This window comes from Lissotriton vulgaris, chromosome 7 (genome assembly GCF_964263255.1).
Source record: "Lissotriton vulgaris chromosome 7, aLisVul1.2, whole genome shotgun sequence".
NCBI lineage: Eukaryota > Metazoa > Chordata > Amphibia > Caudata > Salamandridae > Lissotriton > Lissotriton vulgaris.
In genome coordinates this window covers 47,298,573-47,318,483 of record NC_141695.1, presented here as the reverse complement: position 1 = coordinate 47,318,483, position 19,911 = coordinate 47,298,573, and the positions used below count along the sequence as shown (strand labels likewise).

Here is a 19,911-nt window from a genome sequence, read left to right as displayed (position 1 = left end):
AGTAAAAAACATAATCATAAAATGTGGAAAGCTAAAAAAAACATAACGCTATAGATTCTTCCTATTATATGGCTGCCAAAATAGACTCCTAGTCCTTCTTCAGTTTTGCTGCCAACCAGAGTAGGAACTTCAGTCCTAGTTGTGTTTGTCATGGCTAAGTGTCTCCATTGCAGAGCATTCCAAGCTCTTCTTTGGCTTACCCCCACGTACAGACATTTGTTGCTAATGACAGGCATTAGAGAGACTATGGTAATGTTACAAACGTTCAATCGCCAGCACTCGGTTTCAAGTCAGAGTCGAACTCCTTTTCCAGTATCTCTTATCTAGTAGGTTTGACCTGTTAAAGGTTCTTGGAAATGTCCCAAAAATGCAATCTGAATTCATAGGCAGCTGAGTCATTTTCACTTGGACTTGATGGGTTTTATGTTTTCAGACCACTCTAAGGTCTAAATATCCCTTCTCATGAGGGTGTAATTTGATAATAATGATCACAGAAAACAATAATGTATTGTTGCTATCTATCAACTCCATTTGTATGGATTGTTGCTGTTGCCAGGGGAGGAAGGTGCAGCGTTCTTAAAATAATCGATAATAAGAAGAATCATTCAGCACGTGGCCAACCTTACCTTCCAGTTCCCTTGCTGCTGAACTCATACGTATACATTTCACAAACATCATGGGCCTTTTGCAAACTTGTTATTGACAGTGTAAGGGAGTTGTGGGGGGCAGGTGATGTGCATGACACCAACCCAACTCTCCAACTGTGTCTTATACCTCAAAATATCTCCATTCAAGAACAATGTGATCAACATGGATAAAAATACTATTGATTTCCTCCCAGTAGTGTGAGATTCTGCATTACCTGTCAATGGTACTAACCTTGAATCCAGAAAACAAAGGTCAAAAACAAATGTCAAAAACTGTGCACCAACATGTTACTTTGTGAGGCATCCTCTGTACTTCTAGGGTGGTTCACAAAACCACCATTTGATAGGGGTTGCAATCTGACCTACCTACAACAGATGAACAAGGTAAGTCAGAAACTGCATCTTTCTTCACTAGGATGCCATCACAGGGATGCTGGCTTGCTGAGGTAGGCTGACTGTCATGTATGTGATCACATTTGAATAATGTATTTTTCTAATGCAACCTGTTTTGGAAATGGATTCGAATTTATGGAAATAAAACGTTTGTTTAAGATTTGGCAGTAATACCCTAGACCACTGTGGACTCACAAGCAAACTTGTTTTTCCTTATGCTCCTATTTGATGTCTTCGATCGTGTTCTGTATTCCAAACCTGTTTCTGTCTATTTTAATTGTAGTCTGGAAAATCGTTTTGTATTCTTTCCTTTACCTGTTGTAAAGCACTCTGATACTGTCAGACCTTGTACAAATATATAGGAGATAAAATACCCCCTGCTAAACATTTTAACAATATTGCAAATCTCCGAGGAGTTCCTTAACGATATAGAGGGACAAGGGTAAAGTCTGAGTCCCTTTAAAAAGTTATGGGACTCTGAGGTGACTTGCAATATCCTTATCATGTATGGCAGGGGGAACCATTATAATGCATGGTCACACCATCATCTTTCCCATAAACCCCTTACAACTGTGATGCTTAGCTGCTTCTTATGAAAATAGAACTTTTAGTGCAAAATTAAACACATCAAAAAGCTGTTAGATATTTGTTACAAAGAGATATTAGAAACAGTTCAATAAAAGTCAGTTAAAACAAATAAAATGCTGTAGTAGTTCAGAATGCGTGGAAACATGCAGAAAGTTTCAAACGGTTTTACAATTATCTAAGGAATACAAAAATAATGATGTTCTTTCAACTAGCCACATTAATCTAGAAAAAAAGAGTAGAAGAAAGAAAGAAACATTTCATTTTCATCACGTTTAACCCCTCTCCTGCTGGTGACAGCACCACTCCGTCATCAGCCGCGGCTGCGCTGTGCTGATGACGAAGCGGTCCCGTCACGGCTGAATGCTGGTACTGGTACTCAATCGCTGTTGTTGCTGATTAAGTGCTGATGCTGAGCACCGTACACCACAGGCTCAAATTAAGCACTGCCCCAGGGAAGTAAAATACTGTACAATGACCATCATGCTTATTGCCTTTCTACCTTATCTTTCACTTCCCACATGGGCCTTCCCTGCAATCCCTTTACCAATCTCCAGATCCTTTGGAGAAACAAAACATACTAAAAGAAACCTAAAAAGGAAACACAAAGAAGAATGAAAAGATATTAGTGGTAAAATATTATTAGGTTTATGTGAAATGTTCATTGAACAAAATCCACTCAAAATGAATTTTTCTTTTTAATCAATGCCCGGTAATTATGAAATGAGGAGGAATGCAGCCACTTGAATTTTTTAAGTATTGCTCTTCTGTTTCCATCGTTCGGTGTTACCCTTCTCCATGAGACCAAACTGGTTTACATGACATGGCATAATGGCATACAACTAGGCATTTCATGGCATGAAACAATGTGGCAATTTATGAAAATATATAAAAACTTCGAACAAAATTTAAAAAAATAGGGCTGATATCGCTTCAGGTTAACCTGTTACTCATTTGCATGTCCTGGTATGTGGCAAACACGATAGAACTGCTCAGGAATGAACCGACTATTCTCTCTTTTGCATTTTTCTTGGATCACTGGTCTTTTCTAATCTGTAACCTGCTATGTTTGGACAAAAATGTTCACCAGATTACACCCACATAAAAAGTGTGTTCTCTCCTAATAAAGGTACGCGGGCAAATCTAGAGAACTTCAACACTTGTAATTGAGTTTGGACATGGAATAAAAGTTCTGAAATGTCAAAAACAACTACGGGGAATATTATCAAGGGAGTTTATCTCTGCTTTTTTGACTTTAAAAGCCAAGAAAGCGGAGATAAAATTATCTCCCTATTACCTAGCTGTCGCTAACACCAGTTAGCGACAGCTAATAGGAGATAGCGACCATCTTGGGCCCCATTTTGCATGTCAGTGATATTTATCACTAATGACATGCAAAGTGGGCGTGCCAAGATGTTAGAGACTGAAAACAGTCGCTAACATCGCTATCTCCTATTACCAACTTTTGGAGATATTCACGCTAAGCGCGAATATCTCCAAGCTAACACCTGCCCTGAGCAGTTATTAGCCATGTTATCCAATGGGAGGTGGATAACATGGTTAAGAGCATTAGATCGGTAATGCATGAATATCGCTGACTTTTCAGCGATATTCATGCATTGCGGCCGATTTTTATCGCATTTGCGATAAACCTTGGTAATACCAAGGATTATCTGCAATAAAAATCGCCGCAGCTCAGCTGTAAAAATATTGCCGCTAAGCCAACATAGCGATAAATATCGCTAGTTGTTGGTAATATGCCCCTACATTTCTATTAAAATAACGGCTCACATTCACAGACACTTAGCAGCGGTCTTTTTGAATAATTAATAACATAATTTCTGGTTACAGAACGTTTCATAGCAAGACCTATTTTAATATGCTGTGTGTGGTATCCTGCTCATTTTGCTATGTATGTCTTCCTTTGTACTCTGTGCCCCAGGTACTCATCCATACTGTGTGTGATGTCATCGAATGTTCCTGTGTGCCTTGTTGAGTAAACATCAGTTGGAGTGTGTGGTCTGAGCAGCTGGGATGCTTCTCCCGGTGGTGATGCTACTTTAATACCCACCTCACCTGAAACCTATGACTCCTACTTGCAACTGAAGAATACACTCTCATCTTATTTCATCATCCATGCTGGCTACCCGCATTCTTACAATTTCACACTGGCGACGAGGTTGGGATGCATACAAACATATTCCAGCACAAATAAAAGCACACAACGTATGGGTGAAAAACATAACCCTCACCAACAGCAATCTTAAGTAAACATTTTACACGGTACAAAAGTAACCGCACTGAGTAGTGAATCACAGTAAGTAGCGATCCTTGGTCTAGTTGTTGGACCCATCAGACTGCTCCTGAATACGCTGATAGCGCAAAAAGAGAAGCTGACACTCACGCCCCACGCAAACTACGGTGGGTGACATCATCTGAAATTACGAGTAGAACACTACGCAACTCTTTGGCTACGATAGTGTGCTACCAAAGATCACAGCCATCATGCTGCCAAAGATTATAAGTGAGGAAGGCAGCGTACATTGAAACATGCAGGAAAGCCGGGCAAGCGCTTGAAAATGTGAGCACAACGCCCTGCTTACTGTGGAATGCCACACAACAGCACCTAATTCAATAAAATGGCCGCCAGTGTGCTGTGTTGCGTAATTTTCTTTAGGAGTTGGAGGTTGTTGCGATCTGCTTTCCTTTCCATGTCGTCATCCTCCTTGCGTTTACCAAAATTCCTGATAAAGTGAATGCGCCCTTCACACACAGCTAGAAGCTGACCTCTCGAGTCCTCACGCTCAGGAATCCGCAGTGATTTGCAGTACATACACATGTGCACTGTGGAGCTTCAAGCGCCTTGAGACCCTCTGGGTATGTAGCGCGCTATACAAATTTACTGACTTGACTTGACTTGATTTGTTTCCTCTAGGACCGCACGCTGCAAGCAGGTCAAATGTCCCAGCAGCCCACCGCTCACAAGGGTCCATGTACAATAGGCAGTCCACTGCTTCTGCTGGACACTGCACTGGTAAGTAAAATAAAAAGTGACAAACAGGGAAGAAAGCTTGTTTAAATAAGTTAATCAAATCCCTTGATGTAAAGAATGTGAGAAGCCCCAAACTGCGGGATGTGACACTCTTGGTTCAAAGTACTCACAGACAGCTCTCTGTAAATATTGATTCAAGGAACTACTGGCTCACTCAGCTTTAGCACTGCCAGTACAAGTCCTTGTTGGTTCCACAGTTGTGTTAACTCAGCAGCGCCTGTTACAATGCCCTGGGCTGAGGCTCTCTGATGAAAATAGAAACCAGTGGGGCTACCAAGCGCATTGTCTCTTCACAGGGTTCAATCTGATTATTTTAGTAATCCACTTGATTTCATCTTAGGGGCATATTAACAAGTCCCTATTGCCAAGGGAACTTCAATTTAAACAGGGTTCCTGTGGCATTGGGGCTTTACCTTATTTACAACAGTGTTAAGCCACTGTTTCACACTCTACTTAGCATGTTTTGTGGTGGGTGGTCCGCCGCAACACCTATTGATTTTGATGCTGGCCCATATTTGAAAGGTGACGTAAATATGGAGCAACGCCAACATTCAGACCAGGGAAAACCAGTTCTTAACATTGGGAAGTGAGGAGAAATGCTTTATTTCTCCTAGTGTTTGTGGTTTCTTATAAGTTCAGAATAATTTTATTAAAATTTTCTGAAAAAATGACATAAATAGACAACACAGAAAATGTTAGCATGGGCAATAATACCTAAACAATTGATAAATGCAAATTATTAGCACAAAATAAAATAGGTCATTAAATTCAGAAATATTAATCAATAAAAGGAAAAAAAAAGAAGAATAGTAGAAAGGGAAGGGAAAAGGGCAGGGAAGGAAGGGTACATACTATATCATCTTATATATAATCTAGAGTTGCTAATAACATACAGATAATGCAAATACAAAAATAGAACAGTGAAACAAAATAAATATTAAAAAATTCTATTCATAGCAACCCATATGAATCTATAGGTGACCAAAAGGATTGATAAGAATGACAGTTATGATTAATTCCATGTAGGGATAATTGTGCACCACTTCTTGTAAAGATGATCCAAGACCATCAAGCATGAACAGATAGAGATGGAGCATGTTTCCAACAAAAAGTGATTGATTTTAAAGCAGCCGAACAACTTTTCTTCTGAGTCATTAAGATGATGTACAAGAGCAACTGATTTGCAAATTAACAGCTTACATTAAAAAACATCTTGAATAGGTAATATTTTTAGCATAATATCCCAAACTTCAGACCAAAATTTGGAAATTAAAGGGCAATCAAATAGCATATGTTGTAAGGACCCAGGGTGCAATTTGCAATGCCAACAAGTATCAGATAGAAGTAATTTAGCACGGAATAGACGTAATGGGGTACATAAAGAATTGAATAGGATGTACGCATTTGTCTAGTATAGAGACACAGGCAGCCAACCAGAAATGCTATTAAGCCAACTAACTTTCCAAAAGTCATTAGAGAGAGAGAGGGAAAGTTCATTATTCCAAAAGGTTGAAATTATGGTACCAATTGAAGTAGCTAATTTTTTATACAAAATAGAGACTGCTTTGGAAGATGCAGATACAGCTTGAATATAAATTATCAAATCTGTTGTAACAGTAGATGGGATACCATGCGGGAATGAATCCAAAATTGAATTACATAAAGACTGATATTTAATAAAATCAGCATTAGGTAACTGAAACTTTGATTGTAAAATGTCAAAAGGAATAAAGGCATTATCACAAAATAAATCTTTAAGATAAATGATACCAGCCTTAATCCAAGAAGTTAAAAAATTCACATTTCTATTCAATTTAATACCAGAACTATGCCATAATGATAAATCTGTAGTAGTATTTATAGGAGAAGCAAATTTTGAGTCTAAATGAATAAATATTAATTTTGAAGATTTTATAATAACAGAATGGGGTATAACAGTAGACTTATGAGACATAGTAAGCAAGGTGGGTAATGGGAAAGGATTAACAAGCGATTTCTCTATATCAAAACAAATAAGAGGTTTAAGTATAGAGGAATAATTAAACCATAGAGAACTTTGTTTCAATATATTAATTTCTAAGATTTGATAATAACAGAATAGGGTATAACAGTAGACTTATGAGACATAGTAAGCAAGGTGGGTAATGGGAAAGGATTAACAAGCGATTTCTCTATATCAAACCAAATAGGAGGTGTAAGTATAGAGGAATAATTTAAACATAGAGAACTTTCTTTCAATATAAATGCTTTATGATATAAAAGAAAGTCAGGTAGGCCGAAACCTGCGTGACCATTTAGATGTTTTATTCTTAATAAAATCAAGAATAAAATTACTGTTTAATTTGAAAGTTGTTGGGATGGAGGACGAAAACAAAATACCAAGATACTTCAATTTATTTTTTTGCCAAAAATTATCTGCCACAGGTAACATATCAGGGGTACAAAAAATATTTAAGTGGAAAAATTCAGTTTTATTAACATTAAGTTTGTAACCCTGTGGAATATTTGGTAATAATTTCTAATAATGACGGGATTGAGGAAATTGGATCACTGATAAATAACAACACATAATCAGCATAGGCTAGGGTTTTGATAGAAACATCCTTTATCGTAATACCTTTAATATCATCACATTTTCTTATATGATTGATAAAAGGTTCAATTCCCAGCAGAAATAGAAGTGGGGAAAGGGGACAACCTTGCCGTGTTCCTCTAAAAAGGGTAAATTGGGTAGATATTTGACAATTGATAAATCCCCGAGCAGTGGGAGCAAAATACAAGGCAGAAATCATACGGATAAATGAGGGACCAAAATTAAATGACAATAAAGTCTGGAATAAAAGTTGCCAATGGATTTTATCAAAGGCTTTTTCTGCATCTAAAGCCATAATTCCAGAGGGAGCAAGTAGAGTAGGACTCTGTTCAATTACATGCAATAAGGTTCTCGTGTTGTTAGCAGGATATCTATGCTTCATAAATCCTGATTTATCTGGGTGGACAATAGCGTGAAATACAGGGGCTAATGTAGAGGCAAAAATTTTAGCATATCATTTACAGTCCTGATTAATTAAAGATATAGGACGATAATTTGAAACAAGGGATCTTTATCAGGCTTGGGAAGTACAATAATTAAAGCATCATCAAAAGAACCTGAAACAGTCCCAGAAGAACCAAAAAAAGTAAAAAGTTAAAATAGGTATGGTAAAAGATGAGACTGGAATTCCTTATAAAATTCAACTGGAATACCATCAGGGCCTTGAGACTTATGTTTTTGAAGAGATTTAATGGCTGTTAAAATTTCATCAGTAGTAATGGGTAAATCTAATCCAAGTCTATCCGATTGTGAAATTTTGGGCAAATTACAACTATTTAAAAAGGCGTCACTTAATGAATTATCGTGAAAATTTGGCTTGTTATATAGATTGGAGTAAAAATCCAGAAATTCTTTAACAATATAATTATGGGATAGTACAATCTTGCCTTGAGGACCATGAATATAGGTAATCTGTGTTTTATCTCTTTTGATACACAGATAGTTTGCGAGGAGTTTCCCAGACCTGTTAGCATTGAAACAAAATCTAGCATTAGATTTAGAGATTTGCACACCAGCTCTTTTACTGAAGATAGAGTTAAATTCATAACAAAGCTTTTGTAGTTTAACTCGGTATTGAGGATTATTGGATGTAATAAATAACTGTTCAAACTTCGCTATTTGCTTCTCTAGGTGTTTGATGTTAACATTGAAGGACTTGTTCTCGTAAGTCATAATAGAAATTGTAGCACCTCTAATGTAGGTTTTAAAGGCATCCCATCTATTGACTGTTGGACCCGGCCCTCTAGGCAGGTCCACCCCGAGACTTTTTGCTTTTTCCTAGCCTGTTTCTGTGACCTGGTGTTGGTGATTTTAGGCCTCTGCATACTTTTTCACTGTGGTACAGTGTAAAGTGCTTGAGCTCTCTGTGTATGTGTGGTGAGTGACCTGCCCTCCAATAGGAATGAATGGGGAATATGTATGCCCATGTGAGTTCCTGATGTGTGGGGAGTGCAGGGTCGAGTTTGATATGTACAAACTCGTGAGATTGAATGCTGCATAATGATATATGCGGCATGACTGTGTCTAGTGTAGAAGTTCCACTTTTAGAAGTTGGCATATTTGTGTAATTTGTGTCTGGCGTGTGATTGGCTGGTGAGCCTGGTCCAGGAGTGCCTGGGCCTGCTTGTGGATTGACGGTCTGGTTTGAGGGTGACAGGGGCTGGGGAGCCCCAGGAGGTTGTCTGAGTCAGCCCGTGGATGAAAGGCTGCATCTGCTGCCAGGGAAGTGGGAGGAGATGGCACCTGGGAATGACTAGGGCTGTGCCTGCCTGACCACAATGCTGGCTCCACCTCCCGCTGGGCAACTGTCACCTCTGTCCCTGACACTGAAGAGAGTTCCCTAAAACCAGTTCTAGCTGGTTCTCACACTGCCTGCACAAATACTTCAAAGGCTTTTCTCTGTATAAGAAGGGGCTGTGTCCCCTTCCAATTTGTTCTTGTGTTCTGACTTGAATCCTGCCAGGGGCGTGCTGCTGCTTGGGCCCAGGGGAATCCTTGGGCCCTGCCCAGCCCCCGGAAAACTGATGGACTTTCCTAGATGCCTGGAGGACTTCTGGGGGACCCCTCTGCCTTGCCTGGGCTGATTAGGGGACTTTTCTTTGCCCCCCTGGGAATTCCTGGGACCTTTGGCAGCATGGAGAAGCTGCATTTTTCTGCAGAGAGTGCTTGATTTGTGTTTCTAGCGCCTGGAAGCACTGTGCTTCCCCTGAGCGCCTGGGAGTGCTCTGCCTGTTTTCTGGCGCTAGGAGTACTTTACTTTGCCCAAGCGATTAGTAGCACTTTTATTTTCATATTTAATTGAGGCCAGTGCCCACCCGGCATTGCCCCGCGTTGAATTCCCCACCGCTGCTTGGGACGAAGCACCAAAGGGGCCGTGCTGGGATTGGGCCGCTGTTTGGGGCTCGTCCCGGTGGGCCGCGCTGCCATTGGCTGACCGGCCCGAGATTCCTTGATGACGTCTCCCCGGGCCGCGCCGTGAATGGCTGCCGGCCGAGGCGAGAAGAGAAGATTAGCGAGTCGGACATTGCGGGGCTCCCGGGAGCCAGGGAGAGCCCTGCTGGTGCCATGGACGATGTTGCCGGTCCCCCGTGATTGTGAGGGAGACTGGGGAAGAAGGAAGCTGCCTGCCATGTCCGCCCGGGGCCCCTGAGTGAAGGGAGAGCCCCGGGGAGAGAGGCCTCCCTACTGCAAGGAGAGCCCCGCAGCAGGACCGCGAGCAGTCGGTGAGTCTGGGCTGGGCCGGGCAGAGTGGGGCATAAGAGCCGGGACACATTGTCGATGTCCGCCCCCGGTTGGCAGAGGGTCGCCCCAAAGTGGAGGTAGAGCCAAGAGAGGCTCAGAGGGGGCATTTCTTTGTGTAGAGCCACGGAGGCTCAGAGGGGGCATTTCTTTGTGGAGAGCCCCGAGGCTCCCTGCTCATATTTTGTTTTAGAGCCCCGAGAGGATCCCTGAGGGAAGGCGTGTTTCCCTAGCCCAGATGGCTCCAACGACGGGGCCATGATTGTTTAAGAGCCTGTGTGGCTCCAACGTGTGTTTTCAGAGACTGTGTGGCTCCAGCGTGGGCGGAGTTTGCGCCTAAGGGTCATTGAGGACCCTGTCGCGGTTTGAAGTTCACAGCTGCCCAGCAATTAGTGGGCAGCTGCACCGTTTAGGCCTTTTTGTGATTGCTTACAGCTGCCCAGCACTTTGTGGGCAGCTGCCACGTTTAGGCTTTTACTTTGGACTGGCACTGCATGGCAGCGCGCCCTGACATTCTGGACACAGGGCGTCTTAGCCCCAACAAGGCCAGTTGGCCTAGGGACTGCCACATGTAAGTTTTGCGCAATTGTATGGTTATTGCACCTCTGAATGTGTTTTCTTGCATCATGTGTTATTCCTGCACCTCTGAATGTTTTTAGGCATCATGTGATTTTTGCGCTATTGTATTGTTCTGGCACCTCTGAATGTTTTTAGGCATCATGTGTCTTCCTTTTCCCTGCGCTGCACCTCTGAATGCTTTAGGCATCATGTGTCTTCTTGCGCTGCACCTCTGAATGTATTTTATTGCATCATGTGTCTTCCTTGATCTTACTCCTCTGAATGTATATTTATGCATCATGGGTAATGTGTTCCTTCCTAGACCCCTAAACGCTGTGTGATACTTAGGTGGTTGTCCGTACACCTCTGAATGTTTTTAGGCATCATGTGTTTTCCTTTATTACTCCTCTGAATGTGTTTCATGCATCATGGGTAATGTGTTCTTGTTTATACCCCTAGGTGCTGTGTGATACTTAGGTGGTTGTTCTTTTTATTACAGGTGGTCCTAGTGAGGTCCTGGTTCCTGTTACCAGTGGTTACTGGTTGTGTGCCATAGTTGCTAATTTGTGCTACTATGACTTTTATTCTTTATTATTCTTTATTCTGGAAGTGCTATTTCTGATTCTGACAGTGGCCCACGTGGCCCTGTCTTGTGTACATAATCCCTTGTGAATATTGCCCGTGCCAGTTGGCACCATGTATTTTGTGTGATACTATCTGATGTGTTTTTACAATACAAAAGTTATTTTATAATAATCTTGCGTGGAGTTCCTTTTGTGGTGTGCCTAGTATGTTGTTGCTGTTGTGTGCTGGCGCAAATGCTTTACACATTGCCTCCAGGTTTAGCCTTACTGCTCGTGCCAAGCTACCAGGGGGTGAGCAGGGGTTACCCTGGCGTGTGACTCCCTTACCCTGACTAGAATGGTGGTTTTTGCCTAGCTTTGGCGTCAGCCTTAGCCAACCAGAAATAGCCAGTTCTAACATTGACTATAGAAGTAGCGTCCTCCGGATTAAACAAAAAATAATCTTGAATGGCTTTTAATAGTTTGTTTTTTTATGCTCATTAAGAACAATGCCAGTATTCATACACCATCTGGTTTGTTTAGTAAAAGTGGAAGATATATTTAAAACAAAAGAAATCAAGGCATGATCTGTTATATCAATATTACCAATGTAAGAGTTAGTTGCAGATTGGATAAGTGGCGTAGAAAGCTAAAAAAATAAAATTCTGGAGTGTGAATTATGGGGATTGGAAAAAAAGGTAAAACATTTATCAGTAGGGAAGTGCAGTCGCTGAATGTCAGCTAACTTGGTGGTATGAATAAAGGACTTAAAAGCATGAAAAACCCTAGGAGGACGAAATTTAATACTAGACAACCTATCTAATAATGGGTCAGCAATAACATTAAAATCACCCCCAACAATCAACAGAACTTTACCCAACTTTAAGACTTCTGTAGTAATATTAGACCAAAAAGTAGGGTCATCAGCAGTAGGACCATGAATATTAAGGAAAAATAAGGTTGAATCATGAAGTTTAATTTTAACTATTATATATCTACCCTCTGAATCTGAAGTCGAAGATTGCAGTTTGTTGGGAGTAGTAAGGTAGCAGCCCCACTGAGAGCAGGATCCCAGCTGCTCAGCCCACACACTACAACTGGCATTCACATAACAAGGCACACATGAACATTCTATGACATCTGTTAAAACCGGGGGTCTCTAGTTGGCAGAATTAGGTACCACTGTCCAAATAGGGGCCCTTGCTTCTAGTTAGGGTAAGGAGGAAACCCTCTGAGATAAGCCCTGCTCACCCTCTAGGTAGCTTGGCACGAGCAGTCAAGGCTAATCAGAAGGCTATGTGTAAAGTACCAACACTCACAGTAACACAGTGAAAACACCACAAACTGACTCCACATCAGTTTAGAAAAATAAAGGTATTTAATCTAAACTACACAAGACCAAAATGACAAAAATCCAACATACACAGTTAAAGAATATGGTTGCGAAAGAGTTCTTCAGGTTGCGATAAAAATCATCCACAGTTGCGTGAAAAGTTCACAGTTACGTCACGTTTAGCCAACAAAACCTTTAGATGCGACAAAGTTCCAAAAGCAGAAGCTGGTGCGGTAGAAAACAAGTGATGCGTTGCTCCTGATACCCTGGGGAAGCATTTGCGACAGCCCCGCTGCAGCTGCGGGCGTGTTGGGACGAATACGGTCTGTATGGGGAGGAAGGCCACTTGTATGTATTCTGGTGCGTAGGTTCCGTAGGAAGTTTGTTTTCGCAAAGGCACGCTACGACGATCTCATAGGGGCTGCGATGATCTCAGGGGCGATGATGTGCGATCCAGCGGCGATCTCTCTCTTGCAGCTCCCCGATGAGATGATCTGTGACGATGTTCGTAGCGACGTGATGCGGTCCGCAAGCAAGCAGTGCGGTGTTCTCACTCAGCGATGACAGGCTCTGCGACGACACTCGCAGCGCTGTTAGTCTTCCTGCACCGGTCTGGTGATTCCCGCAAATGAAGGATACAACGGCTCTGGCAGCGGCAACAGGCACTGAGACGATCTCGGCCTTCGCAGTGGCGGGAATTTCCTCGCACTGTCGGGGATGCACTCCGCAGCAAGCGATGCGATAACCTTTCTGTAGCAAAATCTTTAAATCTTGGTTTCCAGCTTGCCAGCACAGGTACAACTTCCAGATGCACCACACATGGGCCAAGCACTCTAGGAAGGACAGAACTCTCTCAGTAGAGCTCGGGGGAAGCTGTGGGTGAAGTCCTTTTGGGACTTCAAAAAAGAGAGCCTGCTCTTCTCAGGCCTTTGGAGATTCCTTCAAGCAAGAGAACACAGCACAAAGCAGAGTCCTTCCCCTCTCCTTGGCAGCAAAGCAACAGCAGGGCAATTCAGCAGAGCAACAGCTAGACAATCTTCCTTCTTCAGTTTCAACTTTCTCCTTAGCAGGGGTTCCTTCTTGATTCCAGGATGATCTAATTTTCTGTTGTCAGCGGTCCTGTACTTATACCCCTAAAAGTCTTTGTTCTCTTTGTGCAAGTGGGCCCTGAGCGCGGTCTGAACCAGTTCTGGGTGTTCCTTGAGCACTTTGTTTTTCTGGCTTCTCCTTTCCTTTTAGAGTGAGGGGCAGGGTCATCAGCCGCCCAGCTGGAGGTGGAGCCAGCATTGTGGAATGCAGGCACAGCCCCATTCAGGCCCAGGTGCTATCTCCTCCCATCACTCAAGTTGCAAATGCAGTAATTCAGCCTAGGGCTGACTCAGCCAGCCTCTTGGGGAATCTCCAGCCCCTGTCACTCTCAAACCAGACAGTCAACACACAAACAGGCCATGGCACACAAAAAGTTCAGACAAGAGAACAGCAACTTTCTAAAAGTGCTGTTCTCAAACACAGGATTTAAAAACAACCTTCCCTAAAAGATGTGTTATTAAATTCTGAGTTCAGGGATACCAGACTTTTATGTCCTATCTTGTTCCTATGGGAAGATCTGCCAGTAGCCACTTTAGCCAGAATCCCCCATGATAGCCTATGGAGCAAGATAGCCTTGCAGCAGTGAAAAACGAAAATGGCTGTAATTCACTACCAGAGCATGCCACCTGCACCAGTACATGCCCTACCTTTCACATACACTGCACCCTGTCGAAGGGGGTACCTTGGGCCTTCCATAGGAGTGACCAATGTGCACAAAAAGGGAAGGGTTAGGCCTGGTCAGTGGGGACACTGACCAGGAGGACATGGCAGTTCACAGACTTCACACAGGCACTGCGGTGGCAGGCCTGAGGCACCATTTTAGGGCTACTCATGTGGGTGGCACAATCAGTGCTGCAGTCCCACTAGCAGCATTTGAATTACCAGCCCTGGCACACTTTGTGCACTTTACTAGGGACTTCTTGGTAACACAAATATGCCAATCATGTACATCCAATCACAATAACAATTTACACTGAGAGCGTATGCACTTTAGCACTGATCAGCAGTGGTAAAGGGCTCAGAGTCCTATTGCCAACAGCCACAGGTCAGGAAAGATAAGGGAGGTAGAAGCTAAAAGTTTGGGGATAACCCTGCAAAAAGGGCGAGTTTCAACACAATCACACACACTATGGCTGAGCAGCAGGGCACAGAATACAAAGGAAGAAATACATAGCAATAAGAGCAGGATACCACACACCTACCTCAAATTAATCAAACTCAAGCATGTTGACTAAGAGAATTCCAAATGACATGTACATATGCATGTAAACATTGTGATTATTGACAACAATAAACTATACGCACAGTTACCCCATATCAAGAATTTAGAGCTAGATTAGGTACAAGAACAAATTTTGTGAGAGAATTGAGTGAGAAAGGAAAAACTATTTCACAATATATGTTCATAATCTTACCATGTTCCAATATAATTGGCACAATAACACAAAGAGAATGGGTGTTTTTCAGGAATCACAGAATACCTGAAAACCCTTCTAGGGGGTTATTCTAGGTACACATGCTACCTAGGAACCCATAAGGTTTTTTAAAATACCTCTCCTTCTCCTACCTAGTAGGTCACTTGTTTCATCCACAGATTCCCACCCTGGTCACTGAATGTTTCACGGTGTGCTACGATGCCTGATTACAGCAGAGCTGTTTTTTTTTTTTGTTCAAGGGTGAAGCCGTGATGGTGAGTGAATGTTGCTCGAGTACAGAAGTTAAAATTGGCTCAGTACTCCGAGTCACTTCAACTTAAATTTTACTTGCGAAATATTAGGTCAATATTAAAATAGTGGGGAATATGTGAAAGATATTAATTTGATCCTACTTATTCTCAAATGGTCTACATGTTTCAGCCATATTAGTAAGTGCCTCTCAGGGTCAGAATGGCTTTCGTTAGGACCAAAATGCTGACATTGTACTTACAACCTACAAAAACCCACAGTATTATTTTTCTTCTTTCACAGTCGTAGTCTTCCGCCACCTGGGATCAGTCAAGGGGTTGGACCCTTTAGTCACACTTTCTTTAGGGTATCTCACCATCCGTGATACCTGATCTACCTCTGTCGTCCCGCATATTCCAACATAATTGGCATCAAAAGCCAAATAAAGTCATAAGTTGCTGCAAGACCAGCAACAATTCAGGGTCCTCTAAAATATTAAGTTGATGACCAAGATGAGTTGTTAGAATACAGTGAAGGATATAATATTATAATATTATACATTTGTCTGTACATTATGCAGTTTGGCATCAAACAAAGGATTTAAACTCTTTTCTCCCACATTTATATGTTTATTGTATTTGCACAGTTATGTTTGCTACATCTTGATGGCTTCTGAAATTTGGTAACACAAATGAGTGGACGTCAAAAGTTGCAACAGTAATTAAAAAACCAACAACCTACCTACTAGGGACAGCTGAAAGAAATAACCTACAGAGCCACATATAGATTTGTCTTCCCAACTTTAGATGTACATATATTGAAGATATATAGCATGCATGTATATGTACATGTAGGTGGATTTAGAAATGAATATTTGCTTATAAATTCTTGCATTGTCAGTATTGTGGTTGTCTATATTTATGCTGCAAAGTTTTTGGTGCACAATGTTACATATAAACGTAATATTCAGTGCCTTACCATTATGCTATTTTAGTGAGACAGAGCCTAATATATAATGAGCAGGTCACAAAACAGTCAGTGTTTTTGCACACTAGCTGCTAATAAGCTGCCCTTCATTTTGCAAACAATACTACTGATGTACTATTTATTACCACTGTGAAATAATTTGCAAGAGGTCACAAATGATTATTAATGTGTATGAGGCAGTAGGCGACATGCAATCCCCTGTGAATACCTGTCAATGCACAGATGGAGGACTTGAATAGTTAGCACTGCTTCTTCTGCACATTTGTATTCTCTGTCTACTAACAGTTCATTAACTGCTTTGCTGCGTTATGAATTCCGCCGCTGTGCTGGGACATTCCAATCCTGGACGTGGCTCATGCCCACCGGGACTCATGATGGTCAGGGGCCGTCATGAGCACGAAAGAGGTTAAAGCTTTACAAGTCAGTTAGAAAAATTTTGAGAGTCAGAAGAAAATAATCTCCATTGTGTTTCCCCCCTCTCCCTCAATGGTGGTCTGTCACGATTCCTCAGTTGGAATATGTCCCCCAGAGGATAACTTTGTGTTTGTGAACGAGTATGCATTCCATGTCACTATCTTTATTGCATCCCATTGCTATGCTTCATTGAAAATCACAGAGGAGCTGGGGTACCCTTTCATGGCCCTTGCATTTTCATCTTTGAAAGAGTCACCAAAGGTTCTTTGCAAGTCAGAACATATGTGTGAATCACAAGGTGCCTGTACTACATTTTAACCTGTGCTTCTGTGGAAGCCAAGGCCTAGATCCTCTTAATACATGTTTGCCCACACACTCCTGACCCCATACATGAAGTGAGCTCTCTTTGTGGCTCCTTACAACTGCACTTCCTGTCATCTATCTTTGCAGGCAGCTCCCCTCTACTCCACAACTGCTGATGTGAGAAAGGGATGTTTTCCCTTCATGTCTTCCTTGTTTTCACCTTGGCCCACAACCTCAAAGTTCTCTGTCCTCTTTCCTTCAATCTCTACATCTGACATTCTTCTACCATCCTTTGTTTCCCTCCCTTGCTTGTCTTATTTTGGATTGTAAGATCCAGCACTCCCTGTAAACATATACGATAAGGCACTTATGGTATCACATAGTGTTTCATGCAGGATTATTTAGATAGGATTTTGCTGGTCTTGTGTCCGAGGTTGAAGGAGAAGGGGATGGGCAGAAAAGTACCCGCCACCAAGGAGCCACTTCCAAACATTTCCTGAAACAGGGCTGCTTTTGTGTGAATACACATGTATTATTGCAAGCATCTAAATTCCTTCTTAAACCTGTTATTATCTTTTAGACATTAAAACATTGTTGTATTTTTTTATTAATTTCACCAGAATAAATGTTTTTGTTGATCTGAAATAGTTATGGAAATTTAACCTTGCACTGAACCTTCAAACAATCAGAGCATATTGACAGCACTTGTTCAGCATTAAGGTGACAATATGAATCTTTTTATATCTTTACTTTTTGTGGTTTATCTCTAAATCCTTCACAGCTTCTTCTGTAAGCACTAGAATAGCTTGATTTCATCTGAGGTGTGCATACCTCACAGTGTTAACAAACCATTTAATCTCCTGAAAAAGACAACTGTTAATTCAGCATCAATGTAATGAAGAGTTGACCTCAGTTTAAGTAGGCCACTCTTTTTAGTTTTGTCCATTAATTTGGATAAATGTGAATCAGTAAAAGTGAAATTAGGATCGGCAGATAGTGATTAATATTCTTTAGAGAACTAATATCATAACTGGAATTTCTATAAAGAACATTAGATTTGGTTTGAGTATCAGCAAAATTATATAAAGTACAACATTGTTGACCTTGTTTGCCATGTACAGAATTTTGTGTAATTGATTAAATATTGGCATCCACCAGCTAGACACACTTTGTTTAGTTTGCCAGATTTACTCCTTCCTGAAGGACCAAAGGTAGCTTATTTTCGCAAGATATCACAATTTTCCTGATGGCAATATTGTCACTGTATTGACAGGGGCTGCCAGTGGCATTGCCTTTGATCCTGCAGGTCGTGACGCTGAAGCGACCTTGACTAATCCGCTGGTTGTTTCCATAAGATAAACCCATTTTGAGACAAATAGCTTGGATAAGTGTCTTTGGGGCATGGATAAAGGTGTTGGTCGCTTTGCATGGTGCCTTGGGGTGCTCAGGTTTTATCAAACACTTTTTGTGCATCATAGTGTTGCAATAGTCATCACAAGCACTCTTCGGATTGTCGAAATGTTCTCTGAGGAATCTGATGTAACCAGTCTCTTCCGTAAGTGGTTTGCAGTCAGTGGAAGAAGTGCCAGATAATGCCAGAGGCAGGAAGTACAGAAAGAGCAGTATTGTTGGAGTCATCTTGATCATCAGATGACTGGACCTATAATTTTAAAGAAAGAGAAAACATATCAAGTGGCTGCTGCATAGTTGGGGATTATTACTGATTATTTGGTCACCTGGCTTGACAACAGACAGAAAAACTGGATAATGACAAAAAAGAATCCTTGAAAAAATATGTAACAAGTTCTCTATACACTGACTGACCAAACATATTGTATGATCTCTAACCACCTCTAGGATATTACCTCTATAAACAATATTATTTGCAAAGGTTTGTGTTGAACAGTACAGTTTACTCGCATTTTTATTCCCAGTAAGTATATTTTTCTTTAAAAGAGTAACTTGTTCTTTCCATTGCCCACTGTCTGATCTTTGTGTCTTCCTGTAGCTACCTCTCTCTCCTTTGCATTGTTGTAATCTCATATGTGTTTATTTTCCCCTCACTGTCTCTATATTCCAAGTCAAGTCACTCTCCTCTGCATCTCTCTCTCACCTGCTCCCACTGGTACATAGCCATGAAACCTAGGGGTAGATTTTTCAACATTATGCTCTGGGTTATTGTTACAAAAGTGATTCTGACTAGCACAAAATGCTTTTGCACCAATTTACTTTCCAGCGCACAAATTGCAACAAAGGGGTGTTACTTGGTTGTTCCCATGCTACCATCCATGCCTTTTGACACAACACCCTATCTATATGTTTGTTGTTGTATGTGTGATCTACCATCACACTCAGAATGAAGTGAATGTTGGTTTGAAAAGTGGAGTTCTTGTTTTAAGGATGAAGAGTAAAGATGTGTATAGTTCTCTCTGTGTGGGACATAGTCATTGGTGAGTGCTCAGGCTGGGTAGGACACTACAACTGACAACAAGGAGAGAATAAGTAACCTGTAGATCAACAGTGCTCTCCTAGAGAGGTTGCTGTGAGCCAGCATACTGCTTGTGAGTGCCACATGTGCTGCATTCAAAGAGCAGAGAGGTTACAAATGATACATCTTCTGTCAAGTATGCCAGAGAGATGGGGAAACAATTGATAGGTTAGTTGAGAGACTGGGTCTCCTTAAAAAGCACTGTAAGTTCAATCAATTTAATGATGAGGAAGTTGTCCGCCTCAGAGATATAGATTAACACCATCGCTGCTGGTCTTATTCCTCTCCTGTGCTGGGCCATAATAAAATGGGTGTGGTCATGACGAGCTCAGCTTGTCATGAGCACAGGAGCACTGTACTGCATGATGAGCTGAGCTCGTCATGAGCACCAAAGGGGTTAATGTGGCTCAGATCCCTCTTGATGACAAATGCTGAAGGAAACACTGAGCTTGGTAAATACAAGCCCTCACAGCTACCTGAGCTGAGGAGCGGGCTTGTATTCG

General features: G+C 41.6%; 1 pseudogene; it reads right to left on the bottom strand.

Annotated features, from left to right (window-relative positions):
* Positions 1-18,093: 18,093 nt before the first annotated feature.
* LOC147700686 (ribonuclease pseudogene) lies at positions 18,094-18,558 on the bottom strand (annotated as a pseudogene).
* Between the last annotated feature and the right edge of the window lie 1,353 nt (positions 18,559-19,911).